At 38.7% G+C, this 15,629-nt stretch overlaps 1 pseudogene; it reads right to left on the bottom strand.

Annotated features, from left to right (window-relative positions):
* Positions 1-259: 259 nt before the first annotated feature.
* LOC134953522 (5S ribosomal RNA) lies at positions 260-378 on the bottom strand (annotated as a pseudogene).
* Between the last annotated feature and the right edge of the window lie 15,251 nt (positions 379-15,629).

Below are 15,629 nucleotides of genomic sequence, written 5' to 3'. Positions count from 1 at the left end.
AGGTTCATAATTGAAATGTCAAATGACTGAGGGTAATCACCTGGTAGAGATTCTGTTTGCTAAAAGGCTAGATCCTTATAGATAACAAAGCATTTAAGATAAAAGTATGATTATTAAAGATACAAAAGAGCATTGATAAATAAGCCTAAAGGCAAAGCCAATTGTAGATAAATAGAAGGTTTGCGGCAAAGTTGGATAAGGAATAGGTAAGTTTCAGAAGTTGCTCTAACACTTCTGCTATTTGTGATCAGAGGTCACAATCTTACTGCACCTGATATTCCCAAGAGGTCACCCTACTAGGTACTGATCAGGCTTATCAGCGCTTAGCTTCCAAGGTCGGATGAGATTGGGCGTTGCTGCTGAAATATGGCAGTAATAAACACTAGGACACAAATGAGAGAGTGTAATGAGTAGTGAGCAACAAGGTACTTCTGCTGTCCAGTTTCTAGCGCAGATTCTCTGTTGCTGTGAGCATTGCAGAGAGTGGTCTCGCATCTGGATGAGAGGGTACTAAAAATAGAAGTGAGATATGCTCAGAATAGGGAGGAAACCCTGCCTTCTGCTGTCCACTGTCTTATATAGATATATAGCGGACAGTGGATGAGAGAGGTGGGTTAGGCTTACCTATTGAAAAAAAGGGTGGTGGGAAAATTAGAAGAAGGAGAAGAAATGGTAATGTGGTGAGATCACAAATTAACAAAAAATTAAGTAAATTATGAAATAAAACAATCATGAAATCAACGATTAATTGGAAAAAGGAAAGTAAACACAGGCTGCATGGTAAAGGCTTACCAAAATGGGTATAAGACCCTGTTTATGCAGAAAGGATTCTGCAAAAAAGTATTACATTTAAAAGGAAATACCAGAAAATGGTTTAGAACAATAATTAAGGATCAAAAATAGCAAACATGGAAAAAAAACAATATTGATTATATATCAGTATCAGTTAAATAACTGGAGTCCAAATGGGCACATACAATACCAGGGAGTCCCAAAAGTGATCTGAGCTAGAAAGAGTTCAGCATCACTGAGCACAGACGGACCGTTTCACCAAGGTGGCTTGTTCACTGTGTCAGGGCATAAGGAAAAAGCTGCTGTATTTAAGGCAGAGGAGGGAGGGAACTGGGAGGGCTTAACATCACTAGGGATTCCGATTGGTGGAAGTCCATAGTGACATCACCCTCATTTTAAATAGGGAATTGTGCTGATGAAAAAAAGGGAAACATCAAAGACATCAAAAACAGCAGAAGGCTGGCGAATGTTCTTACACCTGAAAGTGTAAATATAAAGTCATGAGGAGGTGGCTGTCGTATGAATAGTTCATTGAGATGTTCTGTATATCGGGATCCCGCGATCGCGTCAGACCGGAAGTGTCGTTCTTGGCCGGAAGTCATGTGGTCGCGTGCGTTCCGGAGTTTGAGTTTCAACTGGACGTCAGGCCGGAAGTAAAGTCATCCGTTTATGCTATGAGGCTGGAGTTGCTAGGTAACCGTTGTTAGATGGCCGGATATACGGAAAAAAGGTTTTATCACGGCTGGAAGTGTTGCAATGCATTCGTGCACTGTTAGTAGCTCATCTTATTGCCATAGTATGCATTAGTGTGGTGGATCTTCATGGCTTGGGTCACATAGGAAACACTGAAAAAATATAAAATTAATAATAATAATAATAATAATGATAAATAAATAAATAAATGGAAATATTGGATCTCCTAAAAACCGGGAGAGGGGAGAGAGACAAAGTGGTTAGTTAGAGTATTGGTTGCGGATGACACACTTATCGAGTACCACAGTCGATTTGTAAACTCCCCTATGGTATATAACCCATTTCCATAAAAGCAAGGAGAGTGGGCTTCCCTGGGTACGACTACTAACCATCGGATGACAAAAACTCCAAACGCTTCCATATGCAGTTCATATATATACATCATATCATGGATGCAGGTAAGTAAAGAGAAATCTGTATGTTTGCGATCCCAATAGCCTATGCATAGGACTTAGGTCTCCATTATGAGGGACCCAGCTCCAACAGGATGATACGCACTTTGTTGTTTGTGTAGAATTACCACGTGCCTCACAACATCATTCACAGAGTCAAAAGATTCAATAAGTTTAAAAATTCCTATGCATAATATAATCAATTAAAGATATGGGATTGAAAAATATCATAAATCATTGATTTCAAAACAAATTTCATACCAATCAATATCCCTTATATGAAAGCAGGAAGATGATACAACACATTGATCATGCTTGAATTTTATAACCGTGTGAAGTTTATACATGCTTTGCAACACATCAAAAAGGACTGATTGTCATCCCAGTGTGGAGTTTGTATGTGCTTCAAATCACAAAACTTGTTCAAATGTATCCAGAAGTGAAAGTGTCATCCCAGTGTGGAGTTTGTATATGCTTCAAACCACAAAAATTGAATATGCAGTCACTTACTCTCAAGAGATGATAATAACCCCCTATGGGAGTTAATGCACAATTTTGAATATCCTATATCAATATTATATGTACAGCATAAAAAATAATAATAATTGTCCTCAAATCACAGCTCGAAATAAATGACCTGTATCTTTCTCCATAAAGAGTACCCTTTAATTGAAAAAGTGCATCAATAGAGACCACTTCATAGATGAATTTCCTTGATTGGAAATGGAAAGATACCGAGGTATAGGAAGGTGCAGACCTTCTGCTGTCTCAAACATCTGCATATAGCATCGAATGTCAGGATGAGAGGGGTCTGCCTCCTTCACCGCGGTATTGAAATAGGAGAAATAGAGGTACCTACTTCTGCTTTTCCAATGTTGCTGCTCAGAACCCTCTGTTACTACAGCATTGCAGAGTAGCCCGGCTGCTGGAATGAGAGAGTGTGTACATGGAAAGGAAATCACACAGTTATCCAATGGAGATAAAGGAGAGGCTAGTATCAAAGTACTTGAAGGGTTGAACCCTCTGCTTTCCCCATATCTGCTATCAGCATCGAATATTGGGATGAGAGGGGTCCATTCCCTTCACCTTGGTATGAAACAAGACAAGTAGAGGTCTCAATTCTGCTTTTCCAAAATTGCTGCTCTGTTATTATACTAAGTCATGAAGAAAAAACAAAAAAACCCTTGTCGTGTTTGATTTGTGAGATTAGATGTGCGGAGTCCCCAATAGGGAGAGCGGGAGAGGGTTTGTGGTAGGACTGAATAACCTGATGATATAAAAAGTGATTTGTTACATAAATGAATTAAAGTGTGGGAGTGGAAGTGAGAATAATGCTTAAGGTTTGGGAACTGTGTGTAAAGAGAAGAAAGGGTAATATGTGGGTGTGTGTAAGGCCGAGATTTTAACACAGAGTCTTTCTTTTTTCTTCTCTTTGCTTAACCATTACTGACTCTGGGAGCACCACCAACTCAAATAATTATTTAGATGTCTTCATTAAGAATCTTTAAATTTAAACTTAGTATCGTTGGTCATTCCCTGAACAGTTTTCTACAATCTGTGTATTAATCTATGTTCATCATTACCACATTTTTCCTGTGCGGAACCAAACCAAATTTCAGTCTAATACCTTGTCAAGAGCCCCCTGTGCAGTGTGTTAGCGCAAACAGAGAATTCAAGAGGTATATGGTAACTGAAAATCACAGAGAACAATACTCAACAAGTATATCCTGTGAAACACCTATATTAAATAATAGCCCTGACGCACTTAGCCCCCTCAGGGTACAGAATATAAGGATAGCAATCTGAGTGAGATACACGGAATGGAAGTCACGCAGCAGCTGTATATGCACGCACACACATACAGTCACATGTACAATGCAGAAATTATGACATGCAATAAAACTGCACAGGACTAACAATACAAAGTAATACTAAGTACAACTATACAATCAAAAGATATATCAATGCACAGTAAATACTGGATATATATCACAGGGTACTTGTACTATATAACCCTGACTAAATGCTCAACAGACATGTAGAATACTTAAGTGTCCTGTAAAATGCACAGCGCTGACATGCAGGCGAGTAGATAAAGAGCATCTTTCTGTCAAACTGACAGGTACCACACACCCTTTCTCATGGGGCACGCCCCCTTTAATATTAAATTATAGTGTTTGATATTGCTTTATATAAAATTTAATATAAAATTTATAGAGCTCGATATTAAACTGTATTAAAAGATAATGGCTTTGAAAAGAATGTAATGTAACACCTGTCTAGATAATGGCTTTGAAGTTGTAGGACATCATAGAAAATCTGACAGATAATCAGCAAGTTATTATGTTAAATACATAGCTGTTAATATTAACATCAGCACAACAGCTAAAATATCATGCCATGTCGCACATGGTACTGATTTAAAAAAGCATATTGATTTTAATGACCATGTCCAGGAAGCACAAAATGGGTTCTCACAACCCCGCAGTTGTAAAAAGCATATTGATTTTAATGACCGTGACCATGCATGATTAATAATGACAGCGCAAATTAGATTTCTTAGATGTACGCAAACACAAATGGTTTCTCACATTCCATCAGCTAAAAAATGGTTTCTCACATTCCATCAGCTAAAATATCATGCCATGTCGCACATGGTACTGATTTAAAAAAGCATATTGATTTTAATGACCATGTACATACATGATTAATGACGACAGCGCAAATTTCAAAATATGCCTGATGGACGCCAAGCATGTAACAAAAGCATCTGGTTTTTATTAGTGTACACAATGTGTTAATCTCTGCAAAAGAACATTAGCACCACCTACTGGTCTATGTATTGCCTCAAAATTACATCTTAATTTTAAACAGAGCTGTAACATGCTATGATGTTATTTTATATATATATATATATATATATCTTTTTTATTTAAAAACACAATAGTTTAAATAGAATCAGAATCGGCTTTATTGAACATGTGTACTCACGCACACTAGGAATTCTTTGTGGTACAATGCATTGCTAAGCAGCAACATGAATGTGGGAATACAGGGCATAAGAAGGGGAAAAAACGTGGCAAACATTACAAACATTACACATATGAGTTCATACTGCGCATTGCAACTGTACAATAGACTCGACATATTAGACATATTATGCATGTATGCCTAAAAACGAAGGCTGCAATGGCAAAGCAGAACCGTGGCAGCCATCCGCGGTGCCAACTAGAACTCAAGCAATACACATAATACAGCAGGTTAAATTATAAGTATTTGGTATATTTTTGAAGTTCGGAGTACAACGTTTAAGAATCCGCTAACAGATTATATTTTCATTGTAACTGGAAATAAATATCATACTTAATAAATTATACGTCCAAAGTGTATATGTTTAAAATTCCCACCCATGCATCTTGGAAATGTGGGACGGCATATCACAGGTTGGTGGGGGCCAGTTGGCTCATAGCATGACTATAAGAATGGGACACAGCTCTGAAGTGGGACACAGCTCTGAGAGGGAATTTCAACTGAAGTTACATTGCTATACACATGCACAACATCATGGTAAGTGTTATTATTATTATTACTCTAACTGGGCTGTGATGTGTGCAATGCCTTGTAATTATTATTATTATTATCATTATGGCTCACACTGTATCATATTTTACAAACATGGCTGTGAGGTAAGCATAATTGTTTGTGGCTTACTGAAGGATGTTTAAATATGTGGTAATAGCGCCATTTAGCGGCACATTTTGGAAATACATTTATATATATATATATATATATATATATATACACACAATTTAATGGTATTGTATTATTTCATGTATATCATTTGAAGACAGAAGCTATAGGCTGTCTCATATTATACAAACTTTATATTTTAAAGATATTTTAACGTATTTACATTTTAATCTAGTTTAAAAGAACACTGGTATTAAAATGTAAAAATAAATAAATAAAATTATATATATATATATATATATATATATATATACATACAATTTAACAGTGTTGTATTATTATTATTATCATTATGGCTCACGCTGTTTCATATTTTACAAATATGGTTGTGAGGTAAGCATAATTGTTTGTAGCTTACTGAAGGATGTTTAAATATGTGGTAATAGCGCCATCTAGAGGCGCATTTTGGAAATGCATTTAAATAAATATATATATATATATATATATACATACATAAACAATTTAATGTTATTGTATTATTTCATATATATCGTTTGAAGACAGATGCTATAGGCTGTCTCGTATTATACAAGCATTATATTTTAAATATATTTTAACGTATCTACATTTAATAGAGTTTAAAAGAACACTGGTATTAATCGTATCTCATTTTCATTATTGGTTCAGAGACAGACAATGCAGAACATTACCAACAAAGATAACGACATGGGCACATCCGGTTCCGAAGATGATGTTTTACCAAGTTATCAAATGAACCATGGTAAGCTAAGTCTATAAATACCATTGACACGTTTTTATTTATTTTTAAAAGTTTAAATAGTGCGAACTTATAGCCAAGGCCTACAATTTGTTAATTTTTACTTATTTTTAAAAGTTTAAATAGTATGAACGTACAAGTTGGAAACAAAGTTGATAAGTAGCTAATTAAAAATGTTATTTCTCACAATTAAATGACAGATGACGCAAACACGGTGAATTTCGACGCTGTTGGAGGAAATCCATTTGGTTCGGATTACAATGTCGGGCCTGATCTAACTACGATGCTGGGATTTACGGAATCCTGTGAGTAGCGTGTAGCAACCAAATTTTTTTTATATTTTAAAATAAATTAAAAATAAACCTTGTACCGTTGTGCTGATTTGTTGTTACCTGTACATACTCTATGTTCTCAATAATGCAGATATATTTCATGTTATTCTAACTTTATAACGCGTGTAATAATTTATTTATTTTTTCACCGGCTAAAGATACCACAATAATGGATAACGCGATGACAGACAGAATTCTTTGTGATATATTGGAAATACCTACACCATCAATCTTTGAGTCTGCAACAAGTTGTCACGACGCCGCTATACAGACCGGCAATGCGGCTGATGAGCGACCGGTTTTTCGCCGCTCGACAGGGGGCCGGGCTCAAACATTCGAATGTAAAGCAGGTGTGTAATCAAACGTTGTTATATGGTATATTGTTATGCAGTGACTTAAATGCTGATTTACGTGCATCTGTGTTTATATTTATTTTATAATATATGTATTACAGATGATGCTGTAGCAAGACAATATGATCCAACGATACCAGGAGGCCATGAACCAGTTGCGCAAATACACAGGCCTAGTACGAGCGGGAAAACAACATTTCGCACAACCGCCGCTGAAACGGAGAACCATCAATTTGCAATGCCGTCGATCGTACATAACCGCCCAAATGAGAATGCTAGGCCATCGGTTATGGGGATGCATCATGGCTGTATCAACCCGAACAAACGCAGGCTGGCTCGACCAAGAACAAATGAGAGAAGTCATAATTCAGCATTTACCAATCTTAAAAGAAAATTGTCGTATTCCAAAAATGATACGCCGCAACGGAGAAGGATCGCGTTACAAACTGTATCAAGAGTAAGTAACGAGGGCAATGTAACATCAAAACACACATCATTTGACACTGCAGACCGGGATGTCGCTGGTAATACAAAGACTGTAAAGGTTAAGAGGGCATTGCGCCTCTCAAGAATGAAAGTTAAGCAAATGTCGCATTCCGGTGTAATCATAATTCCTGATACACAGGATTGCTCTGATATGAAAGTTAAGCAGTTGTCGCAATCCGATGTAATCATAATTCCTGATACACAGGATTGCTCTGAAACAGAAACAAGACACATAGCTGGTAATGATGAGTTATCAAATATTGGTGATATAAATGCTCAAGAAATGTTTACTCCCTGTGTAGAGTCAATGACACAAGAACAGCAGAATAGTTCTGATGAATTGTTATCAGCTGTTGCAGGAATTCCTGGTAATACTACAACGGTTGATTGGGTAACAGCAAAGCCCAATATTTTTACAACGGATGCCGGGGCAAACGCATCGGCAGCTGCGTGTGCACCGGCGCACGGGATAGCGCCCGACATAGTTGATGGAAGTCAAAATACAGAACAAGTAGGCCAAGACGCTGAAATACAATTTTACGCGTTGTTGGGTAAGATACGGGAAGATGTTGAGAACATGGGTGTAAAAGCCGGGTATTTGTTAAAACACATTAAAGGTGTGAGCCACGGTGTTAAATGTAAACAAGACATTGTTAAAGAAGTTGTTGAGACGTATATGAATGTCATGTCAAAATACATAGATCGGTCCTTTAAGACAACTGAATTTATTAAAGCCAACATACATCATTTTGCAGAAATAATTGAAACTGAACCGTGACTAGACATGTTAGGCAATGGTTTGAAACGTGTTTTAAATTTAAATGCCTGTAAAAAAAACCCACGTATTAAACCTTGTGTAACATACAAAATCTCACAGTTATTCCGACGTGCAAAGGTGAAACAGGCTGTAACAACATTAACCAGATTGAGAAAGCGCAAGCGGCACAGGGAACGGGTGGTAGGCGGCGGGCCGAGGGTGGGGTTTGTAGACTTAGAACATTCAACACCCCGGGAACGTGTGGTAGGTGGGGAGCAGAGCGCGAGGCATGTAGATTTAGAACAATCGCCACCCCAAGCATTACCGATTGACGGGTCACAGCCTGACAATATTGAGCACATTGCAAGCCCCTTATAAAATGAGGCACGCGGGGTTGAGTCACCCGGTAATGACGAAGGGCGGCAGCATGTATACTTAGAAGTGATTAACAGTTATGAACGACAACGACCAAATTTCAGAGCCATGGAGTACCACAACCACTATCGGTTTGTTAATTTGGACCGGGTTACATAATTTGTAGAGGGCGTTCGAGCCATTCATATGGCTCTACAGGCCATGCTCGATGGTTTCCTAGCTGGCGTGGATCCTTCCGACCGCGTTCAGCTTAGATTGGAGGGGGGCGGTTTACACAACGCTATCTATTCGCATCGTAAGCCGCAAGAAACATTAGACGCTGCCGTTTTTTTTAACCAGATTACAAACGTGCTTCAAAGTAACGCTGAATTCTTATTATCCACAGGTTTAAGGTGTGTGATCAGTGTTTTTAGGAACAGGTTGGGCGGGGGTTTGACAGGCAGAAGTTTACGCCGCCTACCATATAGTTTAATTATTGACAAGCGTAATTGATTCTTGTATTATTTCATCATATATCGGTAATAACCTGTGTTTGGCCGCTAGCGTCTGTAAACTTCTGGATAAAGGTAACAACGCTAATGACCATGTAATACAGGAGAGAGCGATCCAACTACATAAAGCTTTGAATCTGCCGATTCATAAAGCGGTCAGCTTTAGTGACGTTGCATTTTTTGAAAATTACTTAAACGTTACGATCAAGCTCCTCTATTACAGTAATGGCGATTGGAAATATTACTGTATGGACAGCCGTTACAAAGACACGCTGTTTGTGTTATATCACGATTGTCACTTTTATGGGATACTCGATATCAAAGCATTTCGTGGTGCCCGATATTATTGCAGCCGTTGTCATAGCGCTTACCATCATAGAAATAATCACGATTGTCTTTTCTTTTGTAAGGCTTGCCACAGGCCGGATTGTATTAACGACAGTGTGACGGCGTTAAGGTGTTCGGTGTGTAGGGTATTTTGTCGATCAAATGAATGTTTAGAGCTACACAAAGCTTTAGCTTTTGATCACAAAATATCCTGTCTTGAACATGTATATTGTGACAGGTGTTGTCTCTACCGGCGAACAGACCATAACTGCCGAGGCCTAAAGTGTCCCATCTGTAAGGTGAACGTTGATGGGTTTTCGAACCATTTGTGTTATATACAAACCATCAAGCCGGAAGAACACACAAAGAAATACATATTTTATGATTTTGAGTGTATGCAGGAGACGGGGGTGCACATACCAAACTACTGTTACGCTCTAACATTAACGGGAGAGAAAGACTGGGAGTTTAAGGGTGTTGCGTGTATCGAAGATTTTGTAAAGACGTTCATGAAACAAAAATTTGCGCATTACACATTCATAGCCCATAATGCAGGTCGTTATGATGCGTATTTTGTGCTGCGCCAGCTGATTAAGGAGAAATTAAAGATGGAATTATTATCTAGAGGCGGCAACATAATGTGCATCACGGTAAAATATTTGAAGATAAGTTTTATCGACTCTTTAAATTTTTTACCCATGCAGCTTAGCAAGTTACCAAAGGCGATGTGGTTTGACGGTATCAAAGGTTATTTTCCGCATTTTTTTACCACGCTGATAACCAAAATTACATAGGCGCCATGCCCTCAATAGAGTATTTTGGTCCACAATACATGATGAAAGATGAGTTGTCTGATTTTTCAGATTGGTACAATGCCAGCATACACAAGCCGTTTAACTTTCAAAAAGAGCTCGTACGATACTGTAAAGACGATGTGAAAATATTACAAAAAGCTTGTGGTGCTTTCAGGTCGGCTGTTATAGCCATGACAGAACAGGAGTTTCTAATAACAAAGGAGAAAAGAGAGGTTGTGGTTAAACGTCACATCGAGGCTTTTCAACTAGTCATGTTGGCATCCGTCTGCATGACCATGTACCGTTGTAAATTTTTACAGGAAAAGACACTGGCCCTTGTACCAGGTGATAACTATCACAAGACTCAGAAGCGTTACTCAACGCCTGCCATACAGTGGTTAATGTACATAGAGCACAAAGAATGTGTGAGTATAAGACACGCTTTACAAGGGGGCGAGAAGAAAGTCGGTAAATACAGCCTGGATGGTTACGCCGTGATTAACGGCGCACCCACAGCTTTTGAATTCCAAGGTTGTTTTTATCACGGCTGTGGTGCTTGTTACAACGCCGATGATGAAAACAAACTGACTAAAACGACCTACGGTCAACTGCGGCACAAGACGCAGGTGAAGTTGCACTACCTTAAACGATGTGGATTTCAGATACGTGAAGTCTGGGGTTGTGAATGGAAGGCTATGCTAGAGTCTGATGAGGATCTACAGGATTTTCTGAAGGGTAAAGAGTTACTCGAACCCTTGGAGCCACGTGATGCTCTTTATGGTGGACGCACGAACGCCGTAAAGCTGTATCACAAAACAGATTGTGATGAAAAAATTCACTATTTTGACTTTACCAGCCTGTACCCTTTTGTCAACAAAACCAAAACGTATCCTATACAACACCCACGCATCATTTATAAGGATTTTGGTGATGTCACAAAGTATTTCGGATTTGCCCGGGTTAAAGTTTACCCACCTCGTGGTCTATTCTTTCCGGTTCTGCTGGTTAAAATGGGCGGTAAGTTAATGTTTCCATTATGTCGCACATGCGCCGAGTCTGGACAGACTGAGCCGTGCGTTCATGATTCAGAAAAACGGGCACTCATCGGTACTTGGTGTACCGTGGAACTGAATTTGGCTGTAGAAATGGGGTACATGGTGTGTAAAATCTATGAGGTGTGGCATTTTGATGAGAGATCCGACGATTTGTTTTCAGGTTACATTAAAATGCACCTCAGGGATAAACAATAGGCCTCTGGTTATCCCGAATGGTGTACAGACTCTGTGAAATGTAAAGAGTATATAGACGCCTATCAAAAAAAATGAAGGTGTGTCTTTACGTCCCGATTACATAGAAATCAACCCCGCCAAAAGACAAATTTCAAAATTGTTTTTAAATTCCTTATGGGGTAAATTTGGCCAACGTAGCAACATGCCCAATACGTGTCTAGTGACTGACCCCGACAAGCTTTTTGAATACGCATTCTTACCGTACTATGATGTGTCCGCTTTGGACTTTGTTGACGATGATACCGTTATGGTAAATTGGAGGTATGCCAAAGACCATTACACCAGGGGCGCAATTTCAAATGTAACTATAGCCATCTTTACAACTGCTTATGCATGTGTTGAACTGTACAAACTATTGGATAGGTTACAAGATAGATGTCTGTATCATGACACAGATTCTGTAATTTTTGTCAGTAGACCCAGTGACTGGAACCCGCCATTGGGTGATTATCTAGGCAGTTGACTAGTGAACTACCCACATGCACCCATATAACAGAATTTGTCTCAGCCGGACCCAAGTCATACGGCTATCGACTAAACAACGGAAAGACCTGTTTAAAAGTTAAAGGTATAACGCTCAATGTTGATAATGCGCAGCACGTTAACTTTGACAGTCTAAAAGAACTGGTCTTAGATTATCCTTTAAACCCCCGAAGGCGACGACCAGAAAAAGGTTGTGATCCGTCAACCCGGTATAGTACGTGTGAAAAAGTGCTGGCAGATAGAGACGCGTACTCTGCAGAAGACGCAAAGGTGTGTTTATACTAAACGGTCTCTTACGGACAACTTCACAACACTGCCATTCGGATATTAAGATGGACACCAGATTTCATCACCCCTTCTCCTGTATTTTAGCGGGACCGTCCAATTCGGGTAAAAGTTATTTTGTGAAAACGCTGTTGCAGCACGCTGCAACACATATGACTCATGTACCTGATAATGTTGTTTGGTTTTACACCTGTTGGCAGCCTATATGCGACCAACTTCTGCGTGATTTTCCCGGTACGCGTTTTATAGAGGGTTTACCAGAGTCTTTTAGCGATGATCAACTTTTCCCCCCTGATAAGATTAATTTAACAGTGATTGATGATCTGATGGACGCTGCTAGTAATAATTCTGAGGTTGAGAAAGCTTTCACAAAGTATGTACACCATCGTAATCTCAGTATCCTGTACCTTGTCCAAAACATATTTTGTCAAGGTAAAAAGAGCAGGACTATACATTTAAACACAAAATATATTGTCCTGTTCAAAAACCCCAGGGATAAAATGCAGGTGGGCATTCTGGCTATACAAATGTACCCATCGAAACATCGTTTTTTTCTCGAATCCTATGAATCCGTGACGGAGGCCCCTTATGGGTATTTACTGGTTGATTTAAGAAACAACGCTCTTGACGATTATCGTTTATGAAGCGGCTTATTCCCACCAGACACACCTGTCGCTTTTGTCATTAAGAATCGCGGTTCTATAAAGCTATAACCGTACAACCTTTAGTCATTCGTTGTCATTCTAACAACGGTGAACATGTCAGGATGGATAAGACGTAATTGGGTGCTTTTAAAAATGTTAATTAAAACAACCCCAACCCAAAGAAACGCTATTTTATCCAACGCATCAAACAATTTAGTCACGGCTATTTGTGAGATAGCGCTCAACACGCTTAAAGGTAAAATACAGCTGTCTCAATGACAGTTGAACAACCTTAAAAAGAAGCGAGAGCTTATAAAATCACTTTGTAATAAGAAATGTGCCATTGGAAAAAAGAAGAGGTTGGTTAAACAGTCGGGCGGTTTTATCGGTTCGCTGCTTGGTTTTGCTATACCGCTAATTACAGGACTATTGTCTAATCGCTGATGGAGTACGCTGAGAAAATGTATCTGGTGCCTCAGAATCAGATAGACCATTTACATAACAAACCGAACAGCGACGGCATACGTAAAACAGCCACGCAAGGTCTAGATGTAGAGATCGTGAAAATACTACAGAATAACGATTTATCAGAATATGAAAAAGCAAAGCGATATACAACGTTGTTGCAGAGGTATCTGGTGTTGAGTAAACAGGCTGATAGTGAAATGTCAACTTTAGCTCTTTTATCCCCGTTGCAAAATCTGTTGATGAATCAAATAACACGACACAACCTGTTGCGCCCGATGCTGTTTATCATGAGCTTTTGAGCTGTGTTAATGCCCGGTATAAAAAAAACTGTGAAATACTATTGAGTAAAATGACACGCTCTAAACACATCACAGACTGGAACAGTAAAGGGGAGTTTCTGTACAAAGGCAGCGCTGTACCAGGTTCCAACATGTTAGATTTAATAAGAAGCATCACGCAAAGCCACGGTGTGTCGAGCCGTAATACACCGAACGGTTGGCCTGAATTTATGCGGGCTATGTCTGAATTAAATATTCCCTCAACCGTCATAGGCAATGCGGCAAATAGAATGTACCTAGATCGTTTAAAAGCCGAGAAGCAGGAGGACTCTGATGGCGCTGTGACATCGTCCATGTCGCTACAAACCCTTAACAAAAGTCGAATAAATGTTTTAAGTCCCCCAGGGTTAACAACGCCGCACGGGTACTTACTACCTAGGAAAAGATCCGTAAATCTATTTCAGGATTCACAGTGGCTGAAACTATAACATATAACTAATTTATACTATTTTTATACACTGTAGTTTGTGTTGGCATTTTGCGCCACAATGTTTAACTTGTGTCAATAATATTTTATGTAATGTTTTAAATGTATGTCTTTACCGTGTTATTCAACACCTATATCTCTGTAACTATAATTTGTATATATCAATAAAATATACTTATGATTTATAAAACAATGTTTTGTTCTTTGTTTCTATTGATGTAACCGGAAGAAATTTCAATCACGCGATATAAAGTTTAATAAACAACGTTGTTTATTAGAAAAACATCATAGATATGACACGTTGTACATAAAACGCTTCAAACAGAATGTTGATTACAAGTTACACAAACAATACAGCATTGTACGTAATACGCTTCACACACAACGTTGTGTGTGAAATGTTTTATGTACAACGCGCCAGCTGCGTTGTACATAAAACGCTTCACACACAACGTTGCTTACAAGTTACACAATTCTGTATATATCTATCTGCATAATGACTCAGACAATGACTTCTTGGGAGCCGTCTTACAAAATTTTAAACAAAACAATCATTACGTTTTGTGTCATCACTAAAACGGGCCAGTACATCCACATATTTGTAATTTTTACACATGTAAAATATAAAGTATACGCAATATTGACCGCAAACGGTGCTGTTAAAATTTTGCAACTGCTTATTTTGGTGATAAATCATTTTTGAATTCAAGTTTAAAAAATGTATTATTGCTTTTGGGAATAGGGGGCTGTCAGGGGCTAACCCGTAAGAATCAAAAAAGTAACATTCACACTGTTCGTTAAAATAAACGGCCAACCAGTTCTCACCCGGCTGCCCGCTGCTATGCATATTGATTACAAATGCACAGGGGTATTGCGACAGTTTACCGGTCGGTAACATATCGCACGGATACGTTCCTTTAAAAATATGCCGTGTGCTTTGCACCGCGTACAGAATACAGTTTATCTGTAATGTGTTCATTTTTTCAGCAGTGTGGTGTTAGTTTATTTCATTTATAGATAATCGTACAGCACATCGCGCCTTTGATTAATCTCGATGATGTTATCAAATAGAGCGTATATTATCACATTGACTGTCCAGTCCAACGCTTCTGCAAAGCGGAATTCGGCACATAGATTGCCTGTTTTTATAGGGAAAGGTGTTCTCCACACTCCTGTTCAGGTGAAAGATCAAAAGCAAATAGCGTGTAGCCTCTGACGTACTCTTCGCGGTCAATCAGTATACCATTGTCAGATTTCTGTTTATTTGTGATCTGTATGAGTGACATATACTCTCTTACAGCATTACCGTGTTCAAAGTCTGGTTGAAATGGTTTTGCAGGGTGCGGTGTTCCATCCAGATAAAGGGACGCAAAAC

The sequence above is a fragment of the Pseudophryne corroboree genome, chromosome 1 (assembly GCF_028390025.1).
Source record: "Pseudophryne corroboree isolate aPseCor3 chromosome 1, aPseCor3.hap2, whole genome shotgun sequence".
NCBI lineage: Eukaryota > Metazoa > Chordata > Amphibia > Anura > Myobatrachidae > Pseudophryne > Pseudophryne corroboree.
The sequence above is the reverse complement of the archived record's forward strand: the minus strand, read 5'-3'. Positions and strand labels throughout refer to the sequence as shown.